Source organism: Buteo buteo, chromosome 1, assembly GCF_964188355.1.
Source record: "Buteo buteo chromosome 1, bButBut1.hap1.1, whole genome shotgun sequence".
Lineage (NCBI taxonomy): Eukaryota > Metazoa > Chordata > Aves > Accipitriformes > Accipitridae > Buteo > Buteo buteo.
This window is the reverse complement of record NC_134171.1, coordinates 84432638-84454672: the sequence shown is the minus strand read 5'-3', so window position 1 is coordinate 84454672 and position 22035 is coordinate 84432638. Positions and strand designations below refer to the sequence as shown.

The 22035-nt window shown below is 42.3% G+C and overlaps 1 long non-coding RNA gene across 1 annotated transcript in view; it reads left to right on the top strand.

Annotated features, from left to right (window-relative positions):
- The window catches only part of LOC142031197 (uncharacterized), a 30374-nt gene extending 10518 nt beyond the window's left edge, over positions 1 to 19856 (top strand). Inside the window, exons 2-3 of the long non-coding RNA XR_012650451.1 lie at positions 18145 to 18237; positions 19764 to 19856. This is a non-coding gene — a long non-coding RNA (uncharacterized LOC142031197). The remainder of the gene's footprint in view (positions 1 to 18144; positions 18238 to 19763) is intronic.
- Positions 19857 to 22035: the final 2179 nt, after the last annotated feature.

Genomic DNA, 22035 nt, shown 5'->3' with positions numbered 1-22035 from the left:
TGCTTTTGTTCTGGTTTGTAATTTCCTCTCTAGCTTAAATTAGTTTTGTATGCTGATGTTAAGTAAGAAGCATATTTTTAGTGTAAACTGGGGGGGAGATGTTCCCAACTGAATCAGGACTTTGGGGGTTGTGGAAGTCTGAGGTATTTATATGTGGTCAAAAATCCCCTAGTTTTATGAATGTCTGGATTTGTCATTCAAGATATCCAGTTGAACATGATTTTTTACGAGAAGGTTCAGTGTCCTGCACATGGGAAGTTTCAGCCGCTCCGCTGCAGGTGACAGTGAGGACAGCGAGACATCGTGTAGTCCTGTAGGTAGCAGACTTTGCACCTGGTTCATTAGCATTTGATTAGCATTGTCAACTCCTGCCAGGTGATTGCTTCCCATCTGTCAGACTAGCTTGAATTGAGCTTGGCAGCTGGAACATCAGCTTGGATCAGTGGCTTCTGTGTGCGCTTTCGTGTCATTTCTCTTTTGTTCTAAATGGCAAGTGATAACATTTTCCCAGATTTTCATAATAGCCCTCACTCTGAAAAGGTAATTTAGTTGTGTTGTGTTCAGAGGGTTTATGCTGGTTTACCCAGATTGATATTCTGCCCTTTGCTTTCTAAATATCACCACCCACCCTTAATATGGCCTTCCATGAATAGTCCGTGTTGTTCTACGTGACTGCTTTGATTATGGGTCAGGTAGAGATAAGTGAAATTACTTTCTATTACCTTGAATTTTTCCAAACAGAAGCGGGCTGTTGCCTCGCTCCCCTGATAATCACGCAAGGCATATGTGAGTAGCTCAGTGCTAGCAGAGTTCTCCAAATCATAATAAAGTTTGAAAGACTTCAGTATTAATAATAACTCTACTGTCACTTGATTGCAGAGATTCGGTCCTACAGTTTGAGACTTAGGAGGAAAGAAAGGAACAGAAGCTGACCGAGGAAGAAAGAAAACGAATGAACTGAAATTGTGAGAGGAGGTGTGCAGTTAGGGCTCTAATAAGGCACAAAATAGCAAATCTAGCCATCTCATTAATATCATTAATTACCTCCCACCAGTCTCTTGGAACTGCTGTTCTGTTTGTAATTTTGACACTTGCTTCCTTTCAGCAGGAAAAACAGTTGTCACTTTTGTATCTTTTGGAAGCTGTGAAAGGAAGGAAGGATTTTTCACTAGTCGGCCAGTTCTCCGCTTTCCCTGATTTTGTGACCCTCGCTCCCACACCAAAACATTTGCAAATGACTTGGGGAGCTTTAGCCATCTCTAGTTTCACAGCAGTAGTCCAGTATTCCTGTTAATTCAATATAGTCAGTAGTGCTCTGGAGCACCTGAGGGTTTGTTAATTCTTCTGAAATTGTTAAGTCTGAAGCAGAAATGTGGTGAAATGTCTTGTGGATTATTTGAACAAAGCTTCTTTCTTCTTTTCTTCCCACTTGAGCCCGAGACGAGTATTTGCTCAGAAGCCCCAGTGCAATTTCTGCTCCCCTTGCACTTAGAAAAATAGCAACAGGACACCGACTGTGTGGGAAAGATAGCTTCTTTAGTGCCTTTCACTGATGCATTCACAAACACAATAACAATTCCAGAGCTCGGAGGGCTGTAAAATTTAGGAATTTATTGTAAAAAATTCAATGAGTTAAATCTGTATATTTTCTGGGGCAAGAAGAAAATCTTCATTTCTCCAACTGTCCTGGCTCTCTTATATGCAACTCGGTATCACCACCTACTAGAGAACTGCTGTTATTCTCGTATTCAAAATTTGTATCTTTTCTGTTTTCAGGTAAGCCAACTAATTGCCACGGAAGGACTGCTGTTACTCATGGTGCAGTCTTTTAATTATGTTGTATGATTTACTGTCAAGATTCTTTTGTTAATATGTCCTTGTTTTCTTTTCAAGCTGCCTTTGGCATATCTCTCTGGTGGCACAGTAAGAAGTCTGTTTCTGGCCAAAAACTCTCACAATAGCTGCTGCTTCCTCGTTTGTTGCACTTAATTGGTTGAAGTGGCATTAAAATAATGGGGGACGGGGGGGGAATTAAATTGACCTGAATGTTGAGGTGAAACCCTTTATCTCTATTAACTGTTTCAACTTATTTTGAAGTCTTACAAGAGAACAGTTGAAACACAATTGTAAACATGCTTTGTTTAACCGTACGAAAAATACCCACCAACATTCAAAAGTTTTAGGACTAGAAAGGGAGCAGTGTTTCTTGCACGGATGTAAGACTCGCAGGACCAAGATGAGGCCATGCTGTGATGCAGATGACTGACATGTTTTGGGGTATTGATTCATCGCTGCTCTGTGGTCCCTGTTAAAGCTAGCCTCAGAGGTTGAGAAAAAGTGAACTAGAGCTGATGCGGGCATAGAGATCTAGAGGAAGGACTAATTTTGCATTAGCTGCTAACATATTGTAGAATTGTAAATGAGAGGCTCTGTGGCAAGCTAAAAACTAGAGTTCAGAGTTGGTTTGTGGGGCATTGGGTGATTATTGCTTATCACTGAAAATACCATGCCTTGGGTGGGTAGGATGAGATCTGGTGCTGTGCACAGCTAATGGATATGGTCAGAGGACAGATACGGAAGCCTAAAGAGCGCAGTTATATCTTAATATATCAATTATGGCAGCAAAAGGAAGAGGCACCTCTGATGATGCTAAATGTACTGCAAGCTTTGCAGAAGGCAAGGATTAGAGTTAGAATATGGTAAGGAAAGAACAGATGAGCTCTAACTACACAGCATTTTAAAGAGCTGATAGATGCTAATGGAGTAAGTATTAGAATGAGTGAATGATTATTGCTGTGGCTAAGGGTTTGGGAACGACAGTCTCTCTTCTTTGCTACATCTTGGGAAGCTTCAGGACTCTGATGGAGAATTTGTTCTCAGCAATGACACTCATTAATGATGGGAAAAAATACTCCTATTGGGGTTTGGTGTATTTGTGTGCACCTAGACTGCTGAGAAGGCCAAGGGAAAGCTGGATTGTGAGGTTTGTTTGCAAGGCCTGTAACCTTTCAGTAAAGGCCGGTCGCTGCGAAGATCTCTTGTTCGAAGCAAAATTTGACCTCTCCCTGTATCTCCAGACTCTACAGAAATCTTGACCTAGTGGTAGATTTTGTAAAATCAACAAGTGAAGATCTCTATTTACCGGTGCATCTTGTAATCCCTGTAGTGCTAGGAGGGACCCTGTGCCATGCCAAATTCCCATCTGCTTTACTATCATTGGATTTGTTTTAGAATTGGAGCAAGTGGCTGTGAGTCCCAGAACTTGGGAGCCCTCTCTTCTGGTACCTCTTGCAAAGTCTGCGTCACTAAAATCAGTGCCTATTTTTGTGGTGTCATGTAATTAGTGACAAATTATGGGGTACATGTATATTGCTAACCTTGGTAGAAACTTAAATTTAGGATTAGAATTTGGGGCTTGGAAATTTGGGGCTGTTCACTACAACATCTTGCAAAGCCTAAAGGACTGGAGTGATTACTGCTTTCAGCAAAGGTTATTTGTTAATATTATGTCAGATTTCCCTGCAGCCATGGGCAGGAAAGGCAAGGCTTTGGGTTAGGAATTCTGAAAGGAAGGACTGTATGACCATTTATTTATTTATGAGTGTGTATGTAAGTCTTCCACAGCTGGGACAAGGACTTTTGCTATTACTGAGCTGTAATGGAAGTTGTTGCAATTTTGAGCCATCTTGTTATTTTAAAGGTATGATCATAGAAAAAAATTGAGGATGTTTCAAGAGCTCCATTTGTTGCTGGATCTCACTCAAATTGCAGCAATCAGATGAGGGTTCTTACTAGTAAAGCCTAATGCCTTCTGGTCAGCCTAGCTGCGACTCTAACTGTCACATATTGTGGCTGGAGGTTTTCCGGGAAACTGGAGGTAAATAATGGCTGGTGTTCTGGAAAGTGGGGACTGTGCAGTTACAACTTTTCGTAAAGCTAACATGAAGGCTTGTAAAAATAACACAAAGTTATTATTCTTGTGTTTTTTGTTGAGTATGTTTTAGTCATCATAATGGATGTGCAGCAAGGCTGTTGGTGGGGTCTGCTGTTCCTAAAGGAGAACATTTGTTCTGCAGTAATAGAGCTTTCCAAGCTAAGGGCTCCCTTTTTTCTAGTTTTGCTGTGAGTATTTCAGCACTGTTCTCACTTGGATTAAATTCTAGGATCACACTTGGGGTTGGAACTAGGTTTCATGGTCAGAGGGACTGAGAAGCTGCATTCCTAAATTTTGCATGATCTATGTGATTAAAATGAAGTAGTAGCCACAGAGGATGATGGTTTCTGATAATTTTTTTTTTCCAGGTACAACCAGCATATTGCTAATCCAGGGTTTCACTTTAGAGATTTGTTCTGGTTTGAGGCTAAACGTGCTGAAGTGCCTTGGCTGCTGCAGTTCGTAAAGCCTACAGAGAAAGGGATAGCACTTATCAAAGTGGCCTTTACTGCATTCTAATTAATTTGGTGTAACCTCCTTGGACCATCTTCAAGATCAGAATTAGGGCTGCAGTTATGGTGAGGGATTGGTGGGTTGGGTTTTTCCTCTTTCTGTATTGGGATGAAACCGAGTGGTTTCTGGTGGGCTGTGTGCAGACTGGCCAGGTTTTAAGCCCAGGATTAGTTTAAGGGATAGGCTTAGGTTTTACTCAAGCAGGAACTGAAGTATTGTGTTTAGGCACATGAGGACTTCCTAATGCTGGTACTAGAAGAAATACGTGGCTCTTGGGGGTTTTGTGCTTATATATGAGTAAAGGTTCGTGTTGATAGAAGTGACTGTGCTGTATTTAAGATTGATTCAGGTGAGGGTCAATGTTTAACTTCAGGTTTAAAGTTTGGGTCCACACACTGATTTGAAGCAGTATTAGCATAAGCAGTATTAACCAAATAATTGCTTTGTAAATTAGAAAAGCACGAACAACAAAATCAGGAAATAACAAAGGTTTTCAACATCTGGAGCCAAGGACAGACACTGCTTCTCATTTGACTTAGCACGTAATAAATTCATAGTTCATAGACGAGACTCCAACTAATGTGTGTTCGCACATTGGCACAGAGGGGTCAGCCCCTTGCACTGCAAACTATCAGCAAGGTTCCCTTGGTTGGGATTGCAGTGGTGCAAGGGCGCTGCGTGGTATGCCTTAGCAGTCAGACTGCTGTTTACACTCTTTCCAAAGGGTAGGTTTCATAAAGATATGTTTCCTCCCCCCTCTCCCCCTCCACCTTACGCTGTTGAGGCTAAGAATGGGAATTTGTTTCATCTGCTGGATGAGTTTGGGGGTTGCTTTTTAATGGAGAAGCTGAGTCAAAGACAGATGGCTGCATTGTGTTGCATACTGAGATTTTATATCTCACCTTGAGATTTCCTCCTAGTATATAGCTGTTGTGGAGGATGATGTTTGCCTCTAAGTGAACAGAATGTAGACCTGGGCATTGCTGATGTTTTTCTCTCTTGTTTTGCCATCTGTGGGCAATTTGCTTTGGAAAAAATTGCAAAAAGCACTGCTGAAAAATACAGTTAAAAATAGCTATCAGAAGAAATAATGCTATTTTTTTAGAGAAACCAAACCCGTCTGAAACTAAGTAATTTTTTTCCCTTGTATGGAAATCTTTAACATGATGCATCTACGTGAGAGACCAATTTCAGGCTGGTCTGTGTTGAAGAGGATTGGGAAGAAGCGTCAGCTGCCAGGTACAAATATCTCTGCTACAGAACAAGGGATTTGGGCAACTTTCTCAGCATTCAAATCCTCTTCCAAATGCAGCTCCAAATTGCAGTTTCAAGCCCCAACACCCAAACTCACAAGTTCTTTGGGGCTTTATGGAAGACGCAAGAGTCTGGCAATGCAATCAAACTTTTGCTTCTACCAAACAACAGCTTAGCAGGCAAGTTGTGCTTCTTAATTGTGAGCTGGGTCGCAGATGGGCTCCCAAGCAGAACAAAATGCCCTAGAAAGAGCCTGTATCTTTTCCTATCTGTAATTCCTCCATAGGAAAAGCTCCTAGTAAAATTCTACAGGGGATAAAGAAAACAAATCTCTTCTTTAAATCTTCCTAGCACAGGAAAAGAAGAGGAATTGTAACGTTTCCTCTGCCAATAAATTGGGTATTTTGGAATTTCCTATTGTCACGCTTAGCATCCATGTGAGGTGGTTTGCTATAAACAAGCTTTTGAAACTCTAAAAAAGATGTGGAAATAGCAGTGCTTTATTATGAAAAAGAAAAGTGGACGTTAGCATATTCCCTGAGTATCGTGAGATTTGCTTTTAACTCTCACCAGTTTAATGGGGTTTAAAAAATATGGGGGAAGGAACTAGATTTGGGACTTGGAACTCAATGATCTTTGAGGTCCTTTCCAACCCAAACCGTTCTCTGATTCTAAAGATGGCAGAGGAAATCTTGTTAGGTCCAGTTATGCACGTGAAGACAGCAAATCCCAGTTGCCTTATGCTTGATGAACTGGGAAAGGGAAATATATGTCATCTCATGCTTAGAATGTACTTTTTCACTGTCCCAGAAGAGACACTGTTTGAGGCTTTAGTGTGATTTAACTGGGTCAGTCATTAACTGCACTGGCCTGCAACCAGCCCTTTACTTTCCCAGTTACAGGTTACATCAGGCATCTGGGCAGTCTGGGATTTAACCTGGGCAGCGTGGCAAGACGCGCTCCAGCCCTGCCGTAGGTGTGTGCTTCTCATCCCCAGCTCAGACTGACAAACGAGCTCTCTCCTGTTGAAATATGTAATCCTAGGCTTGCCCTTTATGCTTGTGGTTTCAGAAACGGAGAGCTTTGACCAGGATGAAGGGGTCAGAGCAGAGCTATCTGATGTACTGTGCCTCCGCCACTGAGCCAGCCCTGGGGTGAGCAGTGACACAGCCGTGGCTTCCCTCTCTGCGTCTGAAGGTCCAGGTATCTTAGGCACAGACTTAAGGGATGCTTTGCAGTGCATCGGCTGACACGGTAAAATTAAGTGAAACACACTGGGAAATCCAGACACTGACTTCGGTGCTTGTTCCATGAGAGAAACGGTGGCAGATGAGACTAGTAAGGAGGTGGTGAATGCTGAGAGGTAGCTACTGCCATAGCAGGGAAAAAGGTGCAAGCTAGTATTGGTAACTGCGATAAAGACACGTACATATCTGATAAGTTTGGTCAGTGCTAGGCAGCAATGTGTGTTTTTATCTCACAAGGAAAACACTGTTTTGCAGTTGATGGTGCTAGTGATGATGAGTGAAGATGCTTTGAATCACTGTATTTTTCCCTTAAGACTTTTCAACCGTTATTGGCAAGTAGAAAAGAGGAAAATACTTGTAGTCTGAAAGCTGCTGGGTTTCTCTTGGCTATCATGTTGGAAGTCAAATTTCTGCTCTATGGGAATGAGTGCAGTAGATTGTGTGGCAGTTACTGTGTCAGCTGAGGTTACCAAAAACCAGCTGATGATCTGCTTTTCTAGAACTAACACTTTTTCTCAGGGCATCTTTCAAGATATCACTTGGAAGACTTAGTGCAATTACTTTCATCAAACCATTTATAAGTTTCTTAATGTGCGTGTGGATGCCTGTAAGCACAAGAACCTAATGCTGCCTATGATAAAGCTCAGTGCCAGCAGAGAATGTCTTAACAGAAAAAAGATGCTATAAATCTGAGTGAGAAAGCAAGCTATGGAGAGAAAAAGCCCAAACGATATGAAGGCAGCCATGCAAAACGTGGCTTTTGCTGCCTTTGGGTAAAAGAGTGTTCTGAAGCTGTCCCCAAAACAGCAATGGATGTGTACAGTGTGCCTTGTTCTTACGGGAAGCAGAAGCTGATCAGGATGAAAAAATAGACCTGTTCTTCCTGTGGCCTTTATCTGATGTTGGGCAAGTCTTGCTAATTTTGCAGATATTCGGTGGCAACATGCTTGTCATTTGCTAGGTGTCTGAACGAATATTCCATGGTCTGAGTGACAGCAGTGAAGAGCAGTCACAGCTAAAAGTCAGTGGATACACTCCAAGCTGCTAAAAGAATAATAAAGAGTCCTCTAAAGAAAAAGACCACAGGCGCTTCTCTCTGGATGCTTCGACTAGTGTGCATATGTAACACTGCTACCACTGTGCTTTGGCTCCTAAGCTACAGCATGATTCTGTGAGCATGAAACGATTAATGCTTATGGAGCGGTTGGATGGTGCGGTGCTCGCACTATCAGAAAGCTGGCAGAAAAATGGACGCTTCCATATTCAAAGCAGGATTTTAATGGTGGGCAGAAAAGTTGATCTGACCGCATGCACTGCAAAAAGGGCAATCGGAAAAAAAAGAAGAATTAGATATTAACGGGGAATTATTCAGTGCACCAAAAGTGATAGAGAAAATAAGCTTGATTTGTGTCAGTAGGCAGAGTTACGGCACATATAGCTAACAGGAGAACATGTGGAGTTATTACCGTGCCCTTGTCAGCTCCTTTGATTTTTCTGACTTTGCACGCTTCCAACAAAAAGGGGAGGAGCAGTTTGTGCGGTGCGTGCCACTTAGGTAGGAGCAAATGAAAGCTTTTGTCTGAAGTGCAGGATAATAAATGTGGTTAGGTGCACCCAATAACAGTCTTTGCCACAAATTGTGATGCCTCTTCTTTTTACTCCCAGACCCGCTCATAAATTCTAGGTGCATTTCCTTTCCCTTTGCCCTTCCACCTGTTTTTGGCCGGTGAGCTGCAGAGACTTTGTGTGCATGAGTCCATGTGTCAGGAGGGAGAAGGCTTTGCCACAGCCAGGTGTGTTGGCCTATTTTTTTCTTCCTTCTTTCTGAATACATCCAGGAAGGATTCCTTTTGCTGTGGGAGAATCGCTCTACAGGAACGGGTCCCTCTGCTCATTGACAGAATAAGCTGAAGCCCATCTCTGATATCTAAATAAGCCTGAGGCTTATTTACCACCCTTACGACCGTTATTCTGGAGCAGAGGGGAGGCCGGCTTCTGTAACCTCAAATGGGGTGGAACAGCAGGCCTGAGTGTAGGTCAGCACTCTTCAAAGCACCGTGATACTGCACGCCGAACCCTGCAACCCGTGGTCTGTTGGGAGGGTGGTAGAAAGTTTCCCTTTTCTTTTGAAGGAAGATTGATGACTTAAGCGTTGAAATCTTGAAGGCGGTCTTTATATAAGTTTGAAGTAAACTCTTCCTAGAAACTTTGTCAGAATTTGAACAGATGCTGTGGTAACTCTAGTTCTGGAGGTCGTTGCTGCTGTGAAACTCTGGGAAAATTCCTTCTGCTGCCTCCCTTCTTAGTGTTCTTCCTTATGCTGCCTCCCTTCCACTACTGCCCAGAGTGAGATTTATGTCCTTAGTAATTTGCTGTTGGAAGCGGAGTGTCATCACGATTCTTTTGGATAAAGCTAGCTCTCATTAAGTTGTCTGAAATTCATGCCCACTAATGTGTTTTTTTTCTTAAGCTGTTACCTTAAGGTCTAATGTACAATGTCATTAAGAGAATACAGTATCATATCAGTCAGTTTGAAAAATACATTGCATGCAGATCGCCTTTCTTTTAAAAGCTTGATGTCAAAATAGAAAATAATTGGCATCTTGCAGACATTTGAACCTTTGGGCTATTGAGCACAAAGGAGCACAAAAGCATTAGTATGTGTTTGAAGCCAATGAGAATTTCATTATTCAAAGTATAGGCTTTCTTTAGGGCCTTTTACTGAGGGGATAAATATTTACATCATTTGTAAGGAAAGTAGGAAAAAAGCATTCAGAATATATATTTGATTTGCAGACTAAAGAAGTAGGCATATTAAAACGGGGCTGATTTATGTGCTTGCTTATTCTTTGCAAATGAATTTGTTTGCAATGTTTGGGAAGACGCTACCAAAGTGATTAGTCTTGGTGCTCAGCCCTGGCCGTCATTACAGGAACACCTGCAGCTCAGCTACTTTGCAATGCCCTCGCTGAGTTGCAGAAACCACTTCCCAGGCTGTGGGAGGGTAATTATATTTCCAGCCGAGGCAAAAACTCCAACCGAGATCAGTGGTCTCTCTGCATATTCTCACATTTGAGAGACATTGTGTAGGCACTGCATGTTTGTCGACTTGAAAACAGCCCCTGTTCTGAGGATTCTGCAGTTCAAAGAAACAAAACGGGACGAACATGCGAATCGCTGTCCCCGGCTGGCACAGGCAAGCCTGGAAGGCTGGGAGTTCTTGCCTGTCCATCATTGTCTCTCTCACGCACTGGGAGGAGGTCCTGGGTTTTGTGTGTGAAGCTGGTGGTGTTAGAGCCAGACTGAGCTGACTTTGTGCACAGAAATGCCATATGTTCAGTCCTGTCTCATGTTCTGCGTGCCTGTGTGGTACAAGGCTCCTCTGTGATACTGCTGGGCTACAACTCAACAGCCAGGAGTGGGCAGAAACATTTTTAAATGAGCACCCATAGAGTTTGGCAAGGACTGCAGAGGTGATTAATACTAGTTTGAACCTTTTTCCCCGAAAGAGTCTTTGTCCTCTCCTGTTGCTTCTCCTTTTTCCTGTTCTTTTGAGAAAGACTTGTCATGGAAGTCAGGTGTTGTGTGGCTTTTGTCCTTGTTCTGGCGTGGGTGTCGGAGTCTCAACGATAGTATTCCGCACTTTGAGTTCTCTGTCAGTAAAACTGAGGCGGTGATTATTTCTGCCTTTTCACAATGCAGTTCTAAACGGCTTTCGAGGTTTAAAATGCACCTCGCAGTAAATATAAGTACTTAAAGCACACAGCATTGACTTATAGCCTGTGGTCTCTGGATAGATGGAGGTTTGTGAGATCCTTGTGTGTGCTTCATGAAAGGTAACCCAGGAAAGGCAGTGCCTTGTCAGTAGGTTTAGTTTGTCATTAGGAGAGAGGCACCTCCGCTGTAGGGTCCGCAAACCAAGAAATTTTAAAGTGTCCAGACTTACTTGTGGATGCACCATCTTTGAATTTGATCATTATGTGTCTCGTGTGCATTTGTATGTGTGAGGATTACTCTCATAGTTCTGTCTTTAGTAATGTCTGCTGCAGAATAATTGTTCTATTAATAAGGTTTTGGTGATTGCTTACAGGTTTGAGTGGAAATTTTGGGCAATGAGAAGCACAGCATTTTACAGACAAAGAAAGAATAGAGGATGAGTCGGGGAGGATGGGAACTGCACCAAGCCAGGAACAGATGGAGTCAGATGGGTTCTGAACCCCCAAGGTTGGTGCACATGGAACAGGGTGTTTGGGCTCCCCTTTCATTGCATAGGCCAAAGTGCTTCGCAAAGTGTATGTGAGTCTGTTTGCCTTTGGAAAGACAATAAAGGAGCTGACTACAGCAAAGTCCCATACCTGAGCACAAAATGACCCTTTCAGCCCCATACTCTGTGTCTTGCAGCAGCTAGTTCCACCTGCCGGAGAGGAGAGGCTCTAAACCTTAGTGCAGTACGCCACAGGCAACCTTCCCCCAACAGCATGATCTTCTCTCTCCACAGAATGCAGGGAAGGTCAAACCTGCACAGTCGATGACTTGTGCGATGAAACGCTTAGCTGGCTCTGCTCCTCACTAATGCTGTTGTTTAGACTGCTCGTTTATGAATGGTGTCTGTGCAACGGTATTGCTCGGTATGATTGCCATCAGTATTTCAATAGTTTGAATATCAAGTACCAGGTGTTCCAGTGGGGCTGGATTGCTGACCGCAAGCAGTGAGTAAAAAGCAGTGCAGAGTTTGATAATGTTTTCTGTATGTCTTTTTAGAAATGAAGAGTCCAGAAGGGAATTAGTGTGTGAGCTGTTAGGTGGGTAGGAGACTTGCTCTCATGAGTTAGTTATGCCCCGGCTTGGCTCACAATTTCAACGTGCAGGATCAATTCTTGTTGACTCCCATCAAGAACTGAGCATAGCTCTTGAGGTGAGGAATATGACCCTTAGCTGCAAAAAAATCTTTGTGAAAAATGATATACCATTCATTCAGTGTTTTAGAAGGAACATTAACTTTTCAGGAGCTGTTAAATTCACACTGGTATTGTAGTGTGCAGTTCTGAATAACGGTATCTGCTTGGTTTTCTACTTTGCACTGTTAACGTGCTCAGCATGTTTCTTGCTAATGGATTTTTTTTTTTTCTAGCTGTATTTACGTTCTTATTTGTCCACCATATGCATGATGAGTTTGTTAACCACCCACAGGGTGGTGATAGGAATTGGCTCCTTTATTACTGTTTCTTGACAGGGCTCTGTGGGCTTGTGGGGCTTGTTAGGTTGAGTTTTTCTCTTTGCGAGGAAATGGTCATTGGCACCTTTTGCCATGTGCAGTGAGCTGTGTCAGCTGATGAAATTAGTGTAAAGAGGAAGATATGCCATGGATCTGTAGACTGCTGCAGGGCATACTGAACAGTGGGAAAAAAGCACAGAGAAAAAATTGAGGGCAGAGTGGAGAGGAGGGTTGAACGTCCCGTGATGTTGCGTAGCTCCAGCAAGAGCAGGATGGGACGGGTGAGCCTCAGGGCCGTGTTCGTGTGGGCGTCAGCGAAGCGGCTCTGGCAGAGACAAAAGACTTCTTGCATCCAAGACAACACCTGCCTCATCCCTAGCAGCAGTTTGTATGGTGTAACAAAGCATGGAGGCACGCTTCCTTTCACTGGCCAGGGGCAAGGTGCTTTGCATCATCTTCTCGCAGTCCCTCTGCGCTCCTGGTGTGTCATGGTACCCAGGTGTTTGCCTGTCACATCGGGCTGTCGCAGTACCTCCAGAAATTACATCGTTCCCGCTCTCTGCTGTCCTGGCAGCATGTTGCTAGTGCTGTGCTCCTTCCCAGCACTCCCATGGATACAGCACTGATTCCTGCCTGTGCAGCTCATTTCCCGAGCGTCAGGTTGAAGAATGCACTGGTGAAAGCTGAGTTGAGAGCTAGTTTTAGAGCTTGATGGCATCTTCTCTCACGTGAGAAGAAGAATCTTGTGCTCTGTCTATCTCTCTCCTTTTTTCCAGATTGTTTGGCTGGCAACGCAGGATGACGCATGAGCTGCCATTGGAAAAAATATGCAGTTTATCCAATATACTGGTGTGTGAGAGCAGGGAAAAGGGAAGAAGCATGATTTTCTCCATGTCTGAAGCCTGAAAGGGTAGTTCACTGAAAAAAATGTGTGCTGTGTCATATAACCCTACCTGCCTAACTTTGCCTTGTAACAGTAGCAACTCTAAATGCAGAGGAAATTAGTGCTGCAGCTTTTGTCAGAGAAATCTCTTTGGATTTGTTAAATAATACAAGGAATACAAGGCTATGAGGCAGATAAATAAAAGACCTGTTCCAAAGCGCCAAGCGAGTCAGTGGGAAGGCACAACTCTTTCTTAGAGGCTTAGCATCTGCTGCTAAGCCTGCAGAGCAGGGAAATGTATTGCATTTTGTGGCTTATTTGTAATTACTGTAACAAGACACCTTGACTTGAATACATGGTTATCTGCGTATTTGGAAAGTGCCAAAAATACCCTGGCTGTTCTATGGCACATGACCAGCTCAGGTCCAAGAGTTGCTTAAATCTTTGCTTCATTGAGTTTATGGAAGGCTAACAACTCCCTGCAAAATAAGGCTGGAGATGCTGGGGCAGATTTCTGTTGCCAATTCTGTTGCAGCTGCTGAAGTTATATATATTAAAAAAAAAATCAGGGAAAGCAATTCCCCTTCCTCCTGTGAAATAGCTGTATTGTTTGGGTGAATGTGTAATAAACACGAGAAATAGAAACAGTGTCATAATAAATGTAATTTTTGTTGTAGTCCTCGTGGTACTGTACGATCAGTTGTGGGGAACAGTAAACGTACTTGTTCTTTCTTCAGTGGGTAGGCTACTTGTGCCCTTAGGTGAAGTACTGCTCTTACTATGTGCGTTAGGGTATTGGTAGGCAAGAGCTGTTTTCTCCGTTTGGAGGGCATCTGGGCAGCGGCTGCTTTTCCAGCCCGTGTTGGGATTTTCTGGAGCAGAACCTTCTCTCTCTGCTCTGACTCAAGGCATTTGAGAGAGCGCCAGTACCACTTCAAGATCTGGCCTGGTAGGAATGTTATGAAGTACTTTGTCTTCAGACAACCTTATGACTCTGAGTATTTAGCCCCCCCCCCCCCAAATTAGCAAGGTTTTTCAGTTGAGAGGGAACAGTTAAGCCTTTGGATGCAAAAGCTCACAGCCATAGACTTTTTTTTTTTTAAAACCAGCCTTCACAAATCACCTGAGACTTCCAAAAGCCTCCTACAAGGCAAAGCTCCTTTTGCCATCTCTATTTTTGTCCTTGTGCGTCAAAGGGTAAAATAGAATGCGCCGTATTGCTATGCATCTACTTCACGACTTTAGATACAATCAAATATGTGGTTGTTTTTAACTGTGTGATCCTAAACAGTTTAAGTGTATAAAAATAATAAGCTTACTGCATCCAAAAGAGAATTGTCCTGCTGTGCAATTATTGTCTTTTTCCAGAGAAATTGTAGCTCTGTCAGAAATGAGACCAACTCGATTTTAGGCTTCGGGATAAACTTAGCAACAAGGTATTCTGCTCTTCAGAAGCCCATGTGGAAAAATGTTCATCTCTGGCAGGGCTTCGCTGATTTCTGTAGATTTAAAGCAGGAGTTAGTTGGCCTCCCAGTGTTTTAAACCAGGTTAGGAGGTCAGCAGTCCAAAGATAAATTGGATTATATGGTAAAGCACATTAAAATATATACACAGTTCCAGTGCCTTTGGTTTTCTTCCCTGAAAAACATTTCCATCTATGCCACTTTATTTCATGGGATCATTGTTTCTGTGGATGTGAACAGTGCCGTGCAATTTAGGCAGAAAGATCCCATGCGTGTGATTTCCATGGAAGAACTTGGTATATATTTTATAACCAGTCACGAGTACAGCATCCTGCATTCCCTCCTGGCTCTTGAACTAGCAGAAAATACTTACTCCCAGTACAATTTTTTATAATTGCAGGAAAGGGGACCCTGCTATGCCCTAGGTGTCTTTGAGCACTTAGCATGCCTTGCCTGTGACCCTTCCTGACACCGTGAAGCTCGAGTAGCCTGACCCACCCTGGGTCTGTGCCTGGCGCTTTGGAAAATCAAGTGGCAGAGTTGAAGTAGGTTGAATAGGGGAGCAGGAGGGAGGGAGGGGGTGTCCACCCTGCGTGTGCAGACGGGGGCTGGCTTAGGGACCAGGTGAGGGATGGTGTCCCGCACACGCACCAGCGGCGCGGAATTGGCCGTTTTTCGGCGCGTATCCCGCGTGCGGGTCAATGCGGGTCACAACTGTTGTCTTTTCTGGTGATGAGGGACACAGTGTTTTGAAACGGAATCGATGCTTGAAGCCTGTCATGATGGTTGTCTGAAAAAAAGGCTTTTTTTGCTGCATATATGCAAACGCAGCAACCATCACCCTTGAAACTCCCCAACTTGCACCATTTAAAAGTGCAAGTAACTTATGAAACAGTACTATCCTGTAACAAACGTCTGAAAGTCTGTCTTAGGGAATGTGGGGAGCCTATTTAGTCCCTGAAACATTATCTTAACACGTAGAGCTTTTTCTCCTGCTTGTTTTTTCACTGCCTTGTGAATCTAGAACAGACAGGCTATTTCCAGAGCTGCTCTGCACCTTCAGATAAGCTGCATCAACATGGTATAAATATTCCCTTTTCCCTCTCCCAGAGTTGGAGTTCAAGAAGTCGATGAGTTAATCATCGGACTCAAATCTCACAAATTAGCTGAGTGTGCTGTGCACAGAGTCACTTAGCTCATTGCTCACACAGAGATTTAAAAAGGGAAGGCCATACTGTGTATTATCCTAGATTAAAGCCTTTCTCATTGCCCATACTAAAATGAAGCTGATCATGCTGCAGTTTTACACCACGCTCTCACTTATTATTATGGTGTTGTCTATTATTCTCCTGGCAAAGCTTTTTTAGACTAATATAACCTTTTATTTCCCAGGAAGGTAAGCGCATCGGTCTAATTTCATTAGTTGCATCCAGTACCCATTTAGCTGAAGAAGTGTGATTTTCTGTTCACAAGGCAGCAGTGGTTATTTTGAAGAGCAGCAAAACCGTCCCCGATATTGCCCTTCTGGCCTGGAATTCTTTCTTTGTTAGCGTGACATTTAGGGCCACAGAAAAGTTAAATGCTCTGTGTGCTCTGCCCATGCTGCTTAATGCTTCCTTGCTTGGATGCAAGCTGAGCTGCTGTCACTGCAAATACCACCTCACCTGGGGAGTTGTGTACTTGTTGCAGGTATTTACAGCCTGAAACACAAGTCTTCTATACTGTCTCTGAGTGTTTTCTGGGAATGTGCTTTAAATGCATCATCTGTGTGAATATTCTTATTGTTCCACACTGGCAGGGTGGAGCCTGCTTGAAAGTTTAGGTTTGTCAGCTTAAAAGTTTGATTTGAAAAGTCACACACACATACACACAAATTAGTTTGTCAAACTGGTGCTTTCATACGCCACTTGGCAGTCTTTGTTTTCTATTTGTGGTTCTCCTCTGTTTGTAGTGCAGATAATTTAACCTTCTAAATTCAGCCTAGCAGATCACAAAGACTATTACATGAATATTTATTCTTTATTTTCCTTTGTGATAGCTTAATCTCCAAACTGCCATGAGCAATTTCTTAATTTCTCTTTGAGAAAACCAAATTACACGGGCAGTTTGAAAAGAAGACCATAATTCTGTTTTGAAAAGATAGTGCTGACAGATTAGTCTGCCTGTGCAACCTAAGTATTGCAATATCCACATAGCCTGTGAGAAGACTAGTCAGATATTATTAGATGAAATGAAATTAATTCACTGAAGAGGTTTTCTAATTTGCAAATCAGTCACCAAATATCAGAGTTTTGCTTCAAATCTTTTCACAGTTTTCTGAAGATTGTTTGGATTATTTTGGAAGTGTAAATAGCTGGTTTTTTTCTAACTGGTGTTTCAAATTTTTATAGAGTGACAAGTGGGAAAATGGGGGAAAAAAACCCCCATGATTGTTATTTGCAAAAACTTTTAAGATCAGCAGATCAGTAACATACCCGTGGACCAGGCCGGTTCGAGGCTGTATTTTCCACTTGGTAACAACTTCTCAATTTTTGTAATCTGCTTTTGAATTGTATCAGAATGAAAATGTTATCTTCAATACTTAATGAAATGAAAAAAAGTCAAAATGTTTACCTTTCAGAAGTTGGCCAGGCAGACCACTTAGAAAATCAGCTAGTCTTCCCCTAGAAAGCATCATTCAAATCAGCATTTTTTTAATGAAATACCTCAACCTTAACAGAACATGTACAGTGAATTTAGGCAAAACCACTGCCTAGCTCTAGGAAGAGAGTCTATCAAAGAATAAAGCTGTGGAATTTCTAAGTTTATTTAGTGAACTCATCTCAGCGCGAGCAGATAGTCTTGTTCATTTGTCCCCGTTATTCTGGCAATATTTTGCTGTGCAGAAGGAAAGCATTTTCCAAGTACAGCTACACTTTTTAACCTGAGACATTTCCTTTTCATATTGAGTCGGAAAATCAACTACGGTAAGCGGAGCTAGTGCATTAACTTTCTACTTACACATGACGAGCATGTTAAAATCGTGATTTAGGTCACAGAAAAACAAATTTGTCCAAAACTTCCTGCCCTTCAGTTCCTATTCTAGGCAGTCATTGCAAAAACTAGAATAAATTTTCACAGCCGGAGAAACCCTTTTGACCATCCAGTCTGCTTTTCTGTGGAATTACATAGCCTGCATAATTTAATCATTCATTTAGCGACCCTAATGCTGTCTGATTGAGCTAGACTGGAGCGTGGCCTGATGAGCTGTGGGGGAGCTGCCTCTCTGGGGAGGCTGAAATCAAGAAGGACAAACACGTAAGATAGCGTGTGATGCTGGGGAGCTGGAGGCAATCAGGCACTGGGTAAAATCCTCCCGTGACTCGGCTCCCAGTTTGAGGCATTAGCTGGGCAAATGAGTCTTTTCTAAATTGCCTGTAAACATAAGGATTTTACCCACCACTCTGGCTGGACATACTTGTTTATCAGCACTAAATTTGGCAACCAAAATATGATGTGACCTGTGCCCACCGCTCATTATTCCTATAATAAAAATCAAAAACAAATGTTGTTTTGGATTGAACAACTTGAAATAAATTCCAAATAAATTTTAAAAATCACACTTTTCTTCAGTTTTTCTTTTTTTTTTTTTTAGATAATGAAATTGACTCTCTGGAAGCGTGCTGCGTTCTTACTGCAATGGACTGTCAATCTGCTCAACTGCAGTTCTTAAAACTGTCATAGGATGGTAAGAGTCATGTTGGGTCTCAGATGGGTTGCAGTTAAAAAAATTAAGCCATGGCAGAGTATAATGACTGGGCTGTTCCTATTTCTGATAATTTCTTTCCATCTGACAGCTATTAGGCAGTAGAAGGCAGGCCAGGGAGTCCTAGGCAAGGAATTCTTTCTGCTTGCTCTGATACTTGGTACTAGATCACATTTTCAAGTGAAGGTATCCGTATGCAGCCAGATATACGTGTTTATTCTTTCAGCACAGGTATCTGTGATTGTCGATGTGCGCGGCACTTTAACCCCCAGGTGTAAAACTAGTTTAACTAGCACTTAGAGGGCTACTGTGATTTGGGGCTGATAGTTCCAGCGTCTTCCTTGCACATACAGTTATTTCTCCTTACTTTGTGACAGAGAGAGGTGCAATGGGCAGGTGACACAGAAACTGAGCTGGCTGGTTTTGGGTGCAGAGCCAGCTCAACCACCTCCTCGCTGCTGAAAAAGGCATAAAGCACCTCAAAGACACAATTCTGTTACTATTTTTGTCCTCTAGCCCACCCAGGTGCCTTAAATTTCTGGGCACTGCTAGCTAAAGGTGTGCAGAGATGCCTGTTGTTGCACAGACCACCAGCTCCTTCTGTGTCGCTTCTGTGAGGAAAGCCGTTTTCTTTCCTTGCCAGTGCAAATTGTTCTCAGATTTCCAAGAAGCACCAAAGCCATAAAGTATTAAGTAAAGTAAAGGTGACCAGAAAAACAAGAGAAAATAAAAGACATTTAGACTAGATTCAGAACTAGGCTAAGACCTGAATACAGCTGACAGGAGTACACTTCACAAAAAGAGGGGAGCTGCTGGGTGAGAGTGTGGCCATAGAGACAGTTGTGCTAAATCAGGGGATAATCTCCTGTAATAAGGTCAGAGTCTGTGCTAGAGCCTGACGCTTTCCCCGTCCTTTTGTAGCTGGTGCCTTCCCAAGTCCAGCAGTCCACAACATCACTCCTCCTTCAAAGAGCCTTCTCGCGTACGCTCTCCTTCTCAGGCTGGTGCTCGGCTCCTGCTCTACCTTTCTAATATGTAGCTGAGCAGCATTCTTTGCAATTCAGAGCACGCTTCATCTCTCCTAAAAGTCATTAGTATAAATTATTTGGATCTTAAAAACGTAAAGCCTTAATAGCTACCAGTTAATACTCTTCTTGCTTGGATGATTGGAAATAATTAGGTTGCAGAAATGTTTCTTGAAAACTTTCTCTTTTTCTGCCTTTCTGCTGATAGATCTTCTATTTCTGTTTTTGAATTTATGGGTATTCCCTTATGTCATTTCACCTGCTGCATGAATTCCTTACAGCTCCTAGCTTATGATTGGTATTAAGACGGACTTTCCTCTTCTTCTGTTTGTTTAATGTACATTAATGTACATAGCAAGCCAGTTATTTTAAGCCAGTCTGACATTCTTTCCTGAAAATGGACTTGTGCTGTTGGATATCTAGTCCAGTGTTTGTGAGTGACTCTCAATTATCTATTTCTTTCCTATTTCCTTTCTGAAACAGGTATAATAAAACCAGTAACATCTCCATTATGTGTCTGGATTTCAGTACATGAAGCTCATGAATGTTTTGTCATCTGCATGAGGGTCATCCAGGCTGTGAAACATTTCTCTCTGTAAGTACTGGGGTTTTTGCCTCCCAGATGTTATAGAGAGAAGTTTATGGAGGCTGTAATTCTGCTCCTCGGTGCAGTGTATCAGTCTGTATCAGATATCAGTTAGTGCCCCCATCTGGCACTTACTGTGTCACGTTGTTGATTCACAAATTTCCAGCCTGTTTAGCTGTGAAAGAGCAGAGATTCACAAACAGGTAAAGCTCACTCTCACGCCCAGGACCGGTGTGGGGTAGTCAGGGTAGCAAATGGTTTTCTGTGTGTTTGGAGCAGCAAGCAGCTGAGCAAAATTCAAAGGGTTTCAAATTCTTAGCGGAAAACTTCCAAGATGGAAATTTTCCGTTGGGAAACGTCCCCGTGGCATGCCATGAGAACTGCAACGCAGGACTCTCGTCGCCCTCAGTTTCTTCTTGAGGCCAGGTTCCTGCGTGAGTGCATCTCCCACAGTGCAGAAGTTGTCTCTGCCCTCGTTGAACCCACAGGAATGATGGCTTGTGACTACAGATGGGGTGTAGTTAGCAATTCTGCAAAATGAGGTCAGCTTTCACAACGCAAATATTTTATTTACCAAAAATCTCCTTTGCTATGAAAATTAACCTTGATGAGTACTTTCAGTCTACTCTCTCCTGATGTTGTTGGCATTCCCAGCTAGCACCGATCCTGTGAGCCTCTACCAGGGTGAACTGAAAACTGACAACCCTGTTTTCCCTCCTCAGTTGAGACTTTGCTGAGGTCTCTCTGGCCCCTGAAATGCAATGTCTGCAGAGATGACTAGTGTCAGTTAATGAGCTTTATTTGCAGCTAGGAGGATTCATTTCGCATCCATGCAGTGTTTTTGCATCCACACGCACACACATGAGATCTTTTTCTAGCAGGACTTTTGGACATGGATGTGCACGCATGTTATTATGTTGGTAACTGAGTATAATGAGTAAGTGCTTGGTGTTTAGTTTCTAAGAAATTATTTCTCCTCCTTCTGTCCCCCTATGCAATGGTCAGTGTGCAAACTTAACTGTTACAGATTCCTCCAGCATTAAAAAACTGCATAAATACACAGATGTCCTCTCTCCTGAATGTTTCTGGAGGTAGGATGGTAGATCGTAATCTATCCTTCGGAGAAGATGTTGGCGCAGCATATAGCTGAATCTTGACAGAGGTGTTAGGAGAGCTATCGTAACAGTAATTCTCATCTGACAAAAGAGGCTAAATCTTCCTAAAAGTCTTTTTTTTTCAATGAAAATTGCATTGTCCGTCTAACTATACTCCCCCCCCCCAAAAAAAAAAAAAAGAGACTGCATTAGGTTTTTAAAATGTATAGGTAACGTGTTGATTGTAAGGGAGAAACTTAAATTTCTCTTAAAGCACAGGATTTCCATTACACTCGTGTAAATTCAAACAGTCTGTACTGCAATTAGCAGTTCCATTATCTCCTGTTTACAATTTTCTCATTGCTGCTCTCACTTAAGTATTAACTGGGTACCTTAAGTGGCATGGCTTGTATCTGATATTTCTCTTCATCTTCTCTGCAGGAACTGCTTGACAATTGCATACATGGTTGGTTTTGAAGACTTTTTAACACGTCGTTATTTTTTTTTTAATTTAGAAGAGAGTTTAAAAATCAATAAGAGCAGCTTACAAAGCCAGGCTTCAGTGGAATACGTTTTTCTTTTGAAGTTAAGAGCTTGTAAAGAAATTGATGTTATCTAATAGTAATTTAGAGGAAAACTATTTTATTTTCATTTAGTAAACAAAAACAAACAATGGAAAAGCAAACAGAACACAGCGGCATCATTGCTAAGGATTTTGACACATTTATTACTGCATAATTCGCTTTACTCCCTTCATATTCTGCTGGCTTTGGATCATTTCATTTTAATGACCTGTTTTTTCAATATCCAGCAACAATGTTTACTTTCCTTGTCAGTGTAATTCTGCCAATTAGCGTCCTTTTTTTTTTTTTTTTTTTTCCTTATATCGGCTTAATCTTTTATAACATTGTCTTTACCTTATGGCAGAAATTTTAGCTCTTTGCTTCTTATTCTCGGCAGAATGGGAGAGCAATAAGTGTCTAAATGGAGGGTGTGCGCTAAGTGGTTTTTGAATCATTTTAGTATCAATGCCTATGACAGGTTCTGTTTATTTTTCAAATGAGAGAGGCAATGA